This window comes from Arachis hypogaea, chromosome 14 (genome assembly GCF_003086295.3).
Source record: "Arachis hypogaea cultivar Tifrunner chromosome 14, arahy.Tifrunner.gnm2.J5K5, whole genome shotgun sequence".
Classification (NCBI taxonomy): Eukaryota; Viridiplantae; Streptophyta; class Magnoliopsida; order Fabales; family Fabaceae; genus Arachis; species Arachis hypogaea.
Genome location: NC_092049.1, coordinates 45,798,977 through 45,812,654, shown reverse-complemented (window position 1 = coordinate 45,812,654; position 13,678 = coordinate 45,798,977). Strand labels below are relative to the sequence as shown.

The window sequence follows — 13,678 nt, the reverse complement described above, 5'->3', positions numbered from 1 at the left end:
TTCTAGACTTAACACCTGCATGTTTCTCAGCTTTAAGAACATGAAAAAAATAGTCAAATGCTCAAATGGTTCTGGTTTTCTTTTATTTAGATATCTTTCAAATTTTGTGAAGTGAAACTGATTCACCTATGCAAACCAAGAACTCAAAGGTGGAAATATGGACTGATAGTGTTTCCTTACAATCATTCACCAAAGAGCAATGGAGGTCACATCAAGATGAAAGGTTTGAGAGGGTAAGCAAGTGCATACCCTTTTGATTTTTTAGTTAAAAGTGTGCATACCAAACATGAAAGTTTATGCTTCTGTTCTACTTCCATCAAGACTAAGTGTTTGAATTAAACATGTAGGTACGTAGGAGTAAGGTGAGCTTCCAAATAATACATATAAATGAAACATCATTAGAAGGAGCAAGTGTCACCATAAAAAAAAAAACTTGGATTAGTATCTAAATCATACCAATCAACGGTAGGTAAACCCGCCATTTTGTGTCAAACCGGTCTTCAACCCTTGCGTTTTTGGAATTAATTCTAAAATGGTACCACGAGGATACGAACCTGCAACATGAAAGATTAGCACGCATAGCCTAAACATTGCACCAGCCTTGCATTTGCTTTTGTATGAGCTAATTAATATATATATTACGTAAAAATTATATATAATTAAGGACTGAAAAGCTTTTATGATAATAAAATAAATAAATATAAATATTTGAATTATCTAGGTCCACAAACAGGATCAAAGGAAACACATTTGACATTTCAGTATATTAGTTTCTCTTATTCTATTGTGAACTATTGATTGATATCATTATAGTAGAAGCCAAACATTCATGGGCAATGAACAAGACAAGCTCCAATTTTTCATAAACCATGAAATAAATTGCATGAAAGTAGCTAGACTTACAATAAGAATGGCAGGATGAGTATAAATCCCTCCAGGTGAATAAAGTGCTGCATAAGGTGGCATCATAGGCTGAAAGAAGTAGAAAAAGTTGGCAAGTTAGATCTGGCAAATTGTCAGCGAAACACCAATAAAATTAAACCTTGAGTTCAATTTGAAGAAGGAAACTTGTGAAAAAACAAGATTGGAACAATAGCAGTTCATTAAGAAGCAAATGAGATGGTTTTACTAACCAATGGTCAGTAATTCCAGTAAAAGCAGAAGCAAGATATACTAGGATTGCATGGCTGCCAAAAGGAAACAAGATTAATTCCACCACTTACATAAGCATTGTAAAAAAACACAAATTCACGTATTTATAAAGTGAATTATACAAATTAGACTAACAGAACCAAAAAGTGAATAGAATGGAGGATACTTAAATAAAATACATGTCATGTTTCAGATTTAAATTAGGATATCCCAACATGTTTCCTTCATTTTGATAGCCATGATGTACATAAATAACCTTGACAATAACCTTGACAACCCAGTGATAACCAACAGGTGCAATGGAGCACCGCCATAAGCATTAAAATAAGAAAGGAGGGTTAAAAAGCATGGTTCCTTATCAAGAATTACCTTTCGGAGAGTTTCAAGTTTCCATGAACAATGGCCAAAACTTTCTGCAGATAACTATTGCAAGAACTCATCGGATTGCTTCCCAGCCTTAACAACCTCTCTCTCAAACCCCTGCACAAAAACTCGAGTTATAAAAAGCATCAAAGGAACAATAAAAAGACAAGGAGGTTTTAATTGAGTAAACGGTTCTTATAGCATACCTCGTAAACTGAGATTCTTGCAACATGTGGTCCATTCTGTTCCAAAAGAAGTTTTTTTTCTGGGAAAGAGAATATCAGTCTCAGAGAAGAAACACTGCCCTATAGTAAAAGGAATTGAGCAAACTAATATCACAGCAAACAAAACTCAAGTTTCTATAGTAAAAGGAATGATGAATGAAAACACAAAAATCAGCACTGAATATTAGTAGCAACAAAGCATAGAATTCAGGGTTAGTTGAGAAACCTGGCATGTTTGAGACAAAGTCACCTCTGTTCTCAATGATGCCCCACTCAGTATTAGGTTCATGGTCAGTAGTCATCTGTACAGCCTCCCCTCCCCTTGACAGAACTTGCAACATAAAAATAATTAATTAAGAGTGAAATAGCAAGAATAAAGATACATATTACTACTTATGTACACATAAAAGAAAAGCACAGCAGTGAAGAAAACAGAGACTGAATCTGAATTCAAAAATGGAGACTCAATTGAAGATACTAGTATAATTACTACGAGCAGAAGCTAGTCACTAATGCCTAAACACCACAAAAGAAGTAAAATCAAAGCCAGATTGAGGCCTAATCAATTTTCAAAACCTAATCTAATCCTATTTTAACAACCTAAAAATCCACTAATCAGAAAACAAATCTAACCAGATCGCTTGTCCCTGACAACTCTCGCCATGTTAAACGAAGGGAATCTTGTGAAGGCCTTCGACAAAATGTCATCGTTCACCTCGTTCCCTAGGTCGCCGCAGAACAAGCGATGGTCGTTCTCCGGCCACTCGGCCAGCGAGGGATCCTCCCACGTCTGCCCGGCGGCACGGCGGGGAACTGCCTTTCACTTCGCGTCGGTCTTGTGGTCGACGTCGCTGCTGGCTATGGCGGCCTTCACGCTCTCGAGAGCCTCCGGGGTGATGGTCTGGGCGTCGCGCTAGAAGAGTTACTGAGCATCGCGCTGGAATTGGTGGTGGTGTGACGGTGGAGGAGGATAGCTGTATGCGGCAGCAACGGGGGCAGCGGCGACGGTGGAAGGAGGGGGACGAAGGGGTGGGGCGTAAGACGGTTGTTGAAGGTGGAAGGGGGTGGGGAAGTAAGAGGGATCGGAGGAGTAGGTGAATTGAGACGAGGAGGAGAAAGATGAGGAAGGATTTGCCAAGGAATTCGATCGATCTATTTGGGATCGAAATTAGGGTTTGTTATCAGACACATGTTAGAAGTTGAGTGTTTATTTCTTTTGATTTGTGTGCTGGAAATGGGGCTCGGTGCAATGGTAGGTTTAGTTTATTATTTCCGACGGAAAAATTTAAATTACTGACGGATTTTCCGTCTGTAATAATTTCATAAAATGAAGTATTTTTGTCTATTTTATTACAGACGGATTTTTTGTCTGTAATTATTTTACACAAAAAAAAATTAATTTTTCCAACAGAATTATTGACGGATTATTTTTTTCGTCTGTAATTTATGTTAATTCATTTTTTTTATTTTCCGACAAAAAATTCCTCTGAAATTTCGTCTGTATTTCTGTGGGATAAAATCCGTCGGAAATATCCGTCTGTAATAACTAGTTTTCTAGTAGTGTGGATCGGATCGGATTTCGGATCTACTTTTCACAACCGATCCAATCCAATCCAAACCGCACAATGTGTTATAATATTATTATGTTTACAATTATACTTATAACATATTCAATTTGTTATACATATTTATATTTTTCATGTATTATTATTATTTAATAGATGTTTTATGTTCAAAATGTGATTTATTTATTTATTTTAACTAACCTATAATTTTATTTTTATTGTTATGTTATCGTTAGTTTTTTAAAATATTGTTAAGACTTGCTATGCCATTGTTGATTATTTGAAATTTGATGTTGAGACTTGTTATATATATTTATTTTTTTTAATTTACAAAACCACAAATCCAATCCAATCCAAACCGCTCGAAATTGGATCGGATCGGATCGGATTTTTTAAAAAGATCATTCAATCCAAATCGCACCGCAAGTAAACATAGTGTTCGGATCGGATGAATTTTTGACTCAAAACCGATCCAAACTGCACCGCAAATACCCCTAACTGTTTGTTTCTTTTGATGTCTGCGTGGACAAATGTTAAGGATTAAGGCGTACCGAATCATTTTCCTAGCTAACAGCTGGATGGATTACGAATTCTCTCAATTGCCCATACTATAACGAAGAAAAAAAAAGGCCCCATTAAGTTACATCTGTTGGTCCTGAAATTTCCATAATTTTAGAACAAAACTGCTAGGAATCACATTTTTTTGGGGCAGGGTTGGGTGGATGCTTGTTGGGTTGGTTTGCCCAGTCCAAAAAAACAAAAAAAATAAAACTGTTATTTACATACTACAACTCAGTCACTATCAATTTATGTATAAAAATATGTGATATTTAAATTATTTTATTTTATATTTTAATACGTATTATTCTATTTGGTTGCTTATTTTTTATATACATATAATATAGTTAAATTTAAAATTAACATTTTAATTAAGTGTGTATTTAGGTGTCATTAAATCAATAAATTTTTTAAAAAAAAATTATAATTTATATTTTTTTGAAAAAGATTTTTTTCTTAAAAAAAAGATTTTTTTTAAATAATAAATGAACAAAAAAATACTTTTATCTTATTTTATCCAAATATATTTGATAAATAAAAATATCTTTTTACATGAAATATTCAAACATAAAATCAATTTTACTTTTATAAAAGATTTTTTTCGAGAATGACGTCCAAACAAGCCCTAACTTAAATTAGTTAAGCGATTAGCTTATTCGTTCTCTTAAATAAATGTCAGAAGTTCGAATCTCATATTATATATATAGCAGTTTATTAGTTATTTACAAACTTTTAAATAATAAAATTTAAATATATGACAAATTAGTCTTTTATTTATTGGATAAAAAGATACAATAGAAAAAAAACAGCGTTATCTTCTTTTTCTGTTTGTTTTTATTTTTCATGATCTAATTAAAAAGGTGAAAAGCCTGATTTGGATAGAAAGAATAAATCTAGAAGCCGTATATACCAAATCTCTGCATTCGTCAATCATAAAAAAAATAGCTTAAACCAGTTTTGATTGAGTTAGGCACTGCCGCGTTTGTCTTTGGCGCTATTACCTCTGTTATAGTCTTATGTGACTATATAATTAAGCTGAATTTTTGCATGAATGTGTGATTAACAAGTTAGGCGTACTAACGACGATATATTGATTCATCAATTATTCTCATATATAACTCATTTTTTTTTTACAAATTCTTCTTTTTTTTTTTTTTTACATCCTCCTCTTCCTCTTTTTTTTTTTTTTATTGAAATTTCTTTTCCTCTTTTCCTTTTTCTCTTATTCTTCCATTAACTTCATCACCATGATCATCATCGTTATAGTCATCGTCGTCGTCTTATTCTTTTTATACGTATCATTGTTATTATCAATTTAGGAGGATTTGATGAAAGGACATCAATTCAAATCCTGGATTTTCGAATTGAGAGAGATCAAGAATTCTCGCTATTTCTTAGATTCATGGACCCAATTCAATTCATTATTGTAGAATTTGCCATATTGATGACGTTACCTGGTTCAAAATTAAAGAAAATATTTTTGTGCATTTATAGCAAATGTTCGATGTATTTTAGAAAACTTGCGGTGTATTTTGAAAATATTGCCGTATATTTTGGAAATATTTTGGTGTATTTTTATTTTGATAAGTTCTGCATAATTCAAAATTCTTTCTCTTCCTCTTTCTCATCTTCTGCTGCTGCTTCTTCTTCTTTTTCATTATCATCATCATCTTTTTTTTTTCTTATTCATTTTTATTTTCTTGTTTTACCTTCTCAAGTTTTTTCTTATTTTATCTCTTAACAAGAATAAAAATAAAAGAATCAAACAAAGAACAAAAAAAAAACACATAATGCTGCAAAATTACTTAGAAGAGGCAATGAACCTACATTCATTCAACTAAAAGAAAAAAAGAAATAAAGAAAAAAAAAAGAAAAAATGCATTTAAGAAGAAGAAGCAGTAGATGATGAGGAGGAGGAAGAAGAAGAGTTTTGAATTATGCAGAACTTATCAGTACACATACACCGAAAATTCTTAAACAATACACATAAATATCTTAGTTTTACACCGAAATTTGTATCAAATACACAAAAATGCTTCCTTTAATGCTGCATTTTATTTTCTTCTTTTTTTCCTTATTTCTTTCTTTCTTTTAGTTGAATGAATGTAAATTCATCATTTTTCAAGTAATTTTGCAGCATTATGTGTTTTTTCTTCTTTTTTGTTTGATTTTTTTTGTTTTTATTCATATTAAGAAAGTAAAACAAGAAGAAACTTGAGAAGGTAAAAGAAGAAGAAAAAGATGAATAAGAAAAAAAAAGAAGAAGAGGATGATGATGATGATGAAAAAAAGAAGAAGAAGCATCAGCAGAAGATGAAGAGGAGAAAGAGGAAGACTTTTGAATTATGCAGAACTTATCAGTACAAAAACACCGAAATTGTTAAACATTATATTCAATTCAAACCATCAATGATGAACAGCAATTTCCACAAACAAAAACAACATTATTCACCTATAGAATCATGAACTACTAATGAAAACATTAACTAGAATCGAAATACACCTCAATCACTTGGTTGAATTCAAAACAATAATCCACTTCACTCTTGTTCAATTGACAATCTGAACTTGAATCATTCATTATCTTCAACAACGAGATAACTGTTCAAAACTGATTTCAGAACTTGACTTTATCATCTTCTTTTTTCTTTATTATTCATTATTTTTTTCATCTTATTCTATCTTCTCAAGTTTTTTCTTATTTACTCTTTTAACAAGAATAAAAACAAAAAAAATTAAACAAAGAAGAAAAAGAAACACATAATGCTGTAAAATTACTTGAAAGATGATGAATCCACATTCATTCAACTAAAAAAAGAAAGAAATAAGGAAGAAAAGGAGAAGAAAAGATGAATTAAAGAAAATATTTTTGTGCATTTGTTGCAAATTTCTATGTAAGAATTCTGAATCTGATTTGTTATTGTGATGAATCTGTTCCATTCGCGTTTCGGTGTATTTTGGAATACTTGCGGTGTATTTTGAACATATTTCAATGTATTTTTATTCTGATAAGTTCTATATAATTCAAAACTTTTTTTCTTCCTCTTTCTCATCTTCTGCAGCTGCTTCTTCTTCATCTTCTTACTTCATATTCTTAGAATTTTTTTTGGGAGAAAATAATCAAACAAAGAAAAAAATACATAATGTTGCAAAATCAATAGAAAGAGGAAGAGAGAAAAAAATGCAGCAACAACAACAGTAATAAAAAGAACGACGATGAGGATGAAACACGCGAAGAAAAAAGAGGAAAAATGAAAAGAAAAAAGATAAGAAGAAGGAAGAAAAGGAGGAGGAGAAGAAATGCGGGATACAATTATTAGAGGAAGAACGATGTAATTTCACGTATGCATTATGTAAGTGAATTTTGTTGAGCTAGGATTAACTTGTATGAACTTATATGTCCAAAATACTTATATGTATAACGAGACTGTAAATTCATTAAATAAATATTGTGCTAAAGCCGTACGGCACCACATTCTAGTCCCTTCCGCATTATTAGAGTATCATTAAGATTGGTGTAAAGGCAGTTGCTATAATAGAAACTACAGAACAAGCAGAGCAAGACTTAAAGCTAATAACATGAAGTTAGTTAGTTAGGTATTGTTAGAGGCTTCTTTCAGAAGTTACTGCTATGATAAGATTAGAAAAGTTAGTTGTTAGTTACATCTCCCAATAAATGTAATTTTTTTTTGAAGTAATGCAACTCAATACAACAAAGCATAGTTGTTAGAATAAAATTGGTGATCAAACCAGTTAAACTATTGGGTCATTGAATTATTAGTTTAACTGGTAGGTCATTAGTTGAACTCGTTGACTCGATCCTACATAAATATAAATATAAAATAGTCAAAAATTTAAAATTAAAATTTAAAATACATATTTTTACTAATGTTTTAAAAATAATTAAGATATTCTGAAACAATATAAAATAAGAATAATAAGTATTTTATTATTTTTACTCTATCAAAAGTATTTTTATTTTGTTTTTATATTAAAATAATTATTATTTTTAAATTTTAATAATTTATTAATTAGTTTATATCTATTATTTTATTATATACTATAAGTATTTATTGAAAAAATAATATTAATTGTTATCATATAATTATTAAAAAAAAATAAGTGAATTGATAATTATTGTTAAATAAAAATATTATTATTTTAAGAATGAATGAGTTTATAACTAAAATAATAATAAAATATATTCTTAGGATAACATGTGTATTAATTAGGATATCATGTGAAAATAAAATATATACTTTAAAAAATATTAAAAATAACCAAAACAAGAATTAGCCTAGTGGTTGTTAGGTTGGTCCTTATATAAGAAGACCTAGGTTCAACTCCCCTCTATTGCAACGCCTATTGACTATTGACCAGTTCACGCCAGTTTTATCGGTTCTTACCGATTTAATCTGTATTGACTGTTGACCGGTTCATGCTAGTTTTACCGGTTCTTGCCGATTTAATCTGATTTGTTTTCTGAAATGGTTTTAAAATTAAACCGGACTGGATTAGTGTTCGGTTCACCAATTTTCTGGTCGAATCGGTTGGTTCGGTCCCGTTCTGACAACTATGCAACAAAGATGGAGTGATAAACCACTATTTTAAGTTTTCTTCCTAATTTTGTGCTACTATTGAAAACATTCTTCTTTTGCCTTAAAATTGCTAATTTGTGATCTTCTCTTATTACCATTTGATGCCGTGATATGTGTGTTAAGTATTTTCAGGTTTTATAGGACAGGAATGCCTTAGAGGATGGAAAAGAAGCATGAAAAAGTGGAAGGAACACAAAAAATTGAAGTCTTGAGAAGTTGGCCTCGACGCGCATGCATGGATGACGCGTACGCGTGATCGGTGCAGTAGACAAACGACGCGTATGCGTGGATGACGCGTACACGTGACAAGCGTCACGTGCCTCTGTTACGAGAAAACACTGAGGGCGATTTCTGGGATATTTTTGACCCAGTTTCAGTCCCGAAAACTTAGACAAGAGGCTGCAGAGTAGGAAAAATTAGGGGATTCAATCATTCACTTCTCATTCATACACACTTTAGGTTTAGATGCAGAATTATAGAGAGAGAAGCTCTCTCCTCTCTCTAGATTTAGGGTTTCTTCTTCCAATTTCTCCTTAGGTTTAGGTTTCAGTCTTATTTTAATTTAGTTTTCTCTTACTTTTATTTGTTCTAGCACTTTAGTTATCTACTTCCCTTATTAATTCCTTTGTTTTGCTAATTTAGTTTGAGTTCATGTGTTACTCTCAACTTTCATTAATTCCTTCGTCATGGAGCAACAAGAACAAAGAACTAAAACAAAGCATAAAGAGAACTAATTAACAAAGAATAAAGAAATTCAATCCGTAGTCACACCTACTTTTTGACTTCTGAATATTCTTTTTTTCCGTTTCATCCATGTATTTCAGATGATAGCAAAAAAAAAAACTAATTAACCACCTCTTACGTTGTTCCTTTTTTAAATGCATTCTTGTCCAACTCTCGAAATACTGCTTAATTGTCTTTGGAATAGCTCATAATCTATCATAGGCAAACAACCACGTATACCACACCACACCTACCAAATAAACTTACAACCAAGAAATAAGTGATGAACATTCTCAACATTCCTGTTACATAATACACATACCTTATTAGTATGATCAATAACGCCTAATCTAACTAACCTTTCCTTAGTATTCACCCTATCAACTAATATAAACCAGGTTAATAACTCAATTCGTGGAGGTACTAGACCTCTCCACATGGTACTAATGAAATCGTAGCTTGTAATTTCATTTGACAATGTTTTCATCTACAAAACTTGCACAAAAGAGTTGGTAGAATAAATGTCCGATTTATCAAATTTCTATAAAAGTTGGTCCTTTCTATTAGGTACTAATTTGATTGATTGTAAAATTTCATGAAGTTGGTTAACTAGTTCCAACTCCTATTGGAATAGTTCCCTTTTCCACTGAAAATTCTATATCCACTCTAAGCCATTTCAAAACTCACAATCCCCTATAACAAATCCATTTTGATTTGAGACCTAAAAAAAAAATTAGAAAAATGTCTTTCAATACACTACTTGGTAACCAAATGTCCTCCCAAAATCAAATATTTCTACCATTTTTTACCTTCATAGACACTATAAGTGTAATTTAAATGACACAATGATGTGAAATCTTTCAAGCTTATTCAGATCAAAATTAAACCAACCTTATTCATTCCTAATTCATTACAATTTAGCATTTAGAGAATCCTCCTTGATTGTTAGAGCTAATAGCTGCTCCACTACTTGTTTCTTAATATACTACAAGAAAATAGCTCTATTGCAATGCTTTTGAAGCATGACAAAAAGTTGAAAAAAGCGTAGCAATAGCTTTTCTTCACACTTTTTCAGCTACATCCACGCTTTTGAAAGGGTCACATCTGCAAGCTTGGCGGTTGCTCTATCGCCACACTTTTTTCATCCAATCACCATGCTTTTTTTGCCACGTCTTTTATGGATTGCCATGCTTAAAAGAGTGGCCGTAGGTGGGAGATATGGCCACACTTTTAAAGCGTGGCAATAGAGGGAGATATGGCCACACTTTAGAAGCGTGGCAATAGAGAAAGATATGGCTTTATTAATGTTTTATTTAATACGCTTTATGATTTGTCGTGCAGTAATTGTAATTGTACTGGCTTTCTCCAATCTTTTGTGATATTATTATTGCTCTTATTTTAAAAATATTAGACAATAATAAAATTCTTTTATATGTTTAATACATAACAAATTACATTAAAAAAAGCAAACACATGAGAAATTTGTATCTAGTACCAAAAACGACACTTTTCTTATTGTATCGAAGTTTATATCATCTCTCAAAAAGAGGACCAACAATATTTTCAAAATTTGACAAATTTGGATAACACATATATAACTAGTTACATACTTAATGCTAAACTCTATACCAACACCAATGTTTAAATCCGAACCCAACCCATTAAAATTTGCACCATCTTTTGAAGAGAAGATTGAAAAAGGATGATGATCACTATGGAGAAGGGGCATATGCTGATAAAATTTCTTAAAGAGAGATTAGAAATAGGTCTTGGAGCTGCTTCTCCTGAGCTCATTAACCATGGCACGGTGAGGGTTTGTCTTGTGCTTCTCACATAGCTTTGGCAAATACACTCCTGCAAAAATTTAAATGTAAGAGGATTTAATTTATGTAATTAATATATATATATATTTTAAGGTGAATTTTATGGTAGTTATTATTCCAATAATTATGGACTTATGGTGATTATATATTTTGTTGATAACACTTAAAAAGTATAGCTAAAATTAATGTTACATTTTTTTATTTGTTTGTATTAAAGTATTACAGTACCACAATACACCTATGCTAATATGACCATACTTAATAAACATGAAAATTAAAGAAATATAAACTTGAACTCAGAAGTAAGAACTGAAGCAAAACATAATAAAGGCATTTTAAATAAGTTAAAATTAGAACCATTTTAAAAAAAGCAAACCATTTGAAGATAATTTTAAATAAGCTAAAATTAAATTCATCACTAATCCAAAAAGAATGAAAACCTGTAGAAGTTTTCAGATCCTCCTATGGCAACCAAACAATAGGCATTAGTAAGTTTAGAAAACACTCCAACTTCACAATTATTCTCAAATTGTAGTATTGCAAGGAAATAATATACATTCAATATCTTATCTCAAAATAGCAAAAACAAGTTCAAGTGAGGAAGACTAAAGTAGGGAAGGCATATATGATTGCTTACTAGTTGCCATGATTGAGAATAACAGAGATCTTTACCCCAAATAAGCAGATTGAAGATTTGCAGTGAAAGAATGCAAGTTAGAAAAACAACATAAAGCATCCATGTTCTGTATATTAAAATTATGCTCAAATAGATACATAACAAACTTCATATACTCAATATGTGGGATACATATCCCCAACTTAACTTCTACCTAATCATGCATAATCAAGCTATATAGTTTGGACGGTTTAGCATTGGATTTCAGGATGTACCAATTTAGTCAAAATAACAATAATTTTGAGGAACTACTTTCCACCAAATTGGAACAGAAAAAGGAAACAAACATATTCACCATGGAATTTTCTTTATTTTAAAAATGCATAGGTTTCTTAACTTAAAATATGAAAAAATTCCCAGTTTCCCACTGCATATTTTATCAACTTCAATATTGAAACATTGAAGAACACCTCCAGTGACTCTTAGCATTAGCAATTTTGATTATGATAACTCTCAAAACTAACAGCTCCTAGGAACCCCTCAAATATGATAATGCATATAAATGATATCTACTAGTGAAATACGAACATGCTTCACTTTATAATTTCAGCCAAACAATGCAATCACAACTTGGGAAATTCTAGTAACAGAGAAAAGATTATAACTTTACATTAAAATCAGAACCTCAAATTCCTAAAAAATCTATAGCTAGATTATAGGGTGAAAATTGCTTTCAAGTAACAAACCACAATAAAACAGGGTTGATTTTGCAATTAATGAAGAGAATACCTTGGTGAAGCGGGGAAGAGAGGCGGGGAAGAAGACAACGGTGAGGGTTAGGGCATGGTGGCCAGAGTAGGAAGATGGCAGGAGAGCACAAAACGACGACGCTGGCGTGTAATAGAGATGATGCAGAGAAGAGTGGCGAATGGCAAGGTAGACGAGGTAAATGAGGACGACGTTGTTGGATGCTAGGGAAAAGGCAAGGAGGAGACGAGGCGGAGGGGAGGCTAATGGCGCAAGGAGGACGGTGCTGGTGCCAGCGGGGATCTGAGGTCTTCCAGGGTTGCCATAGATGAGAGTGACGGTAAGAGTTGAGAGTGAGAGAGTCTCGAAGCTTTTGGCCAAGTTTTAGGGTTATTAGGATTTTGGGTTTGGAGTTATTGGGTTTTTTCTTTTAAACCTTTTGGTCATCCGTTTAAAACATGCCAAAAGAGTACCAGGATATGGCGATGCTTTATAAATGCTACTATAATGAAATTCTGTTGTCACGCTTTCAAAACGTTCTTGTTTCTCCCTATGGCAACGCTTTTGAAACGTGGCATAAAAAAGCGTGGCCGTATCTCTAATCAATTGCCACCCTTATAAAAGCGTAGCCATTGAATTATTTTGCCATGCTTTTGTAGCGTGATAAAAAAAAAGTGGCAGAATCTCTATTCAATCGCTACCATCACAAAAGCATGGCCATTGACCACTTTTGGCCACACTTTCAAAGCGTGGCAAAAAAAACGTGGCCATAGGCCCTTTTTCTTGTAGTATTATATTAACATGTATCAATAAAAATAGACGACTTTTTCTTTCTTTCCCTCTTTCTTTTTTTTTCTCGTAACATAGTATTATTATGACTTGGTAAAGTTGAATTCAACAAGTATATTTTGTTATAAGCTATAATTTAATTTGGAGTAGATTTGAGAGTGAAATGTCCGGAATCAATGTCTGGACTGAATAAAACCCTTATCTATATAACTGTGTAGTACCAATTCATCTTTTTTACTGATTTTTTATGCTATTCTTTTGCTAGAAGACACAGAAGAAAGGCAAGAGAAAAGAAAACTAGATTAATTGTTTATTTGTTTTTTAGAATATATAATAAGAAACTATTTGCTTAACTGAACTTTTCATTCATATCTCACAACAAAAGCATATTTATATTTGAACAGTTCTACCATAGTACCTGTTCCGAGGGTTGCCTGAAATGGTGATTTGGGACTGAACGTGAGGTTCAGATCCCTTAGTATGGCAGCGTCCGACCTCTTTGGTATTGAGGTGCCGCTTG

At 32.1% G+C, this 13,678-nt stretch overlaps 1 pseudogene; it reads right to left on the bottom strand.

The window, feature by feature from the left end:
• Positions 1-2,367: 2,367 nt before the first annotated feature.
• The window catches only part of LOC112742569 (uncharacterized), a 28,656-nt pseudogene continuing 17,345 nt past the window's right edge, over positions 2,368-13,678 (bottom strand).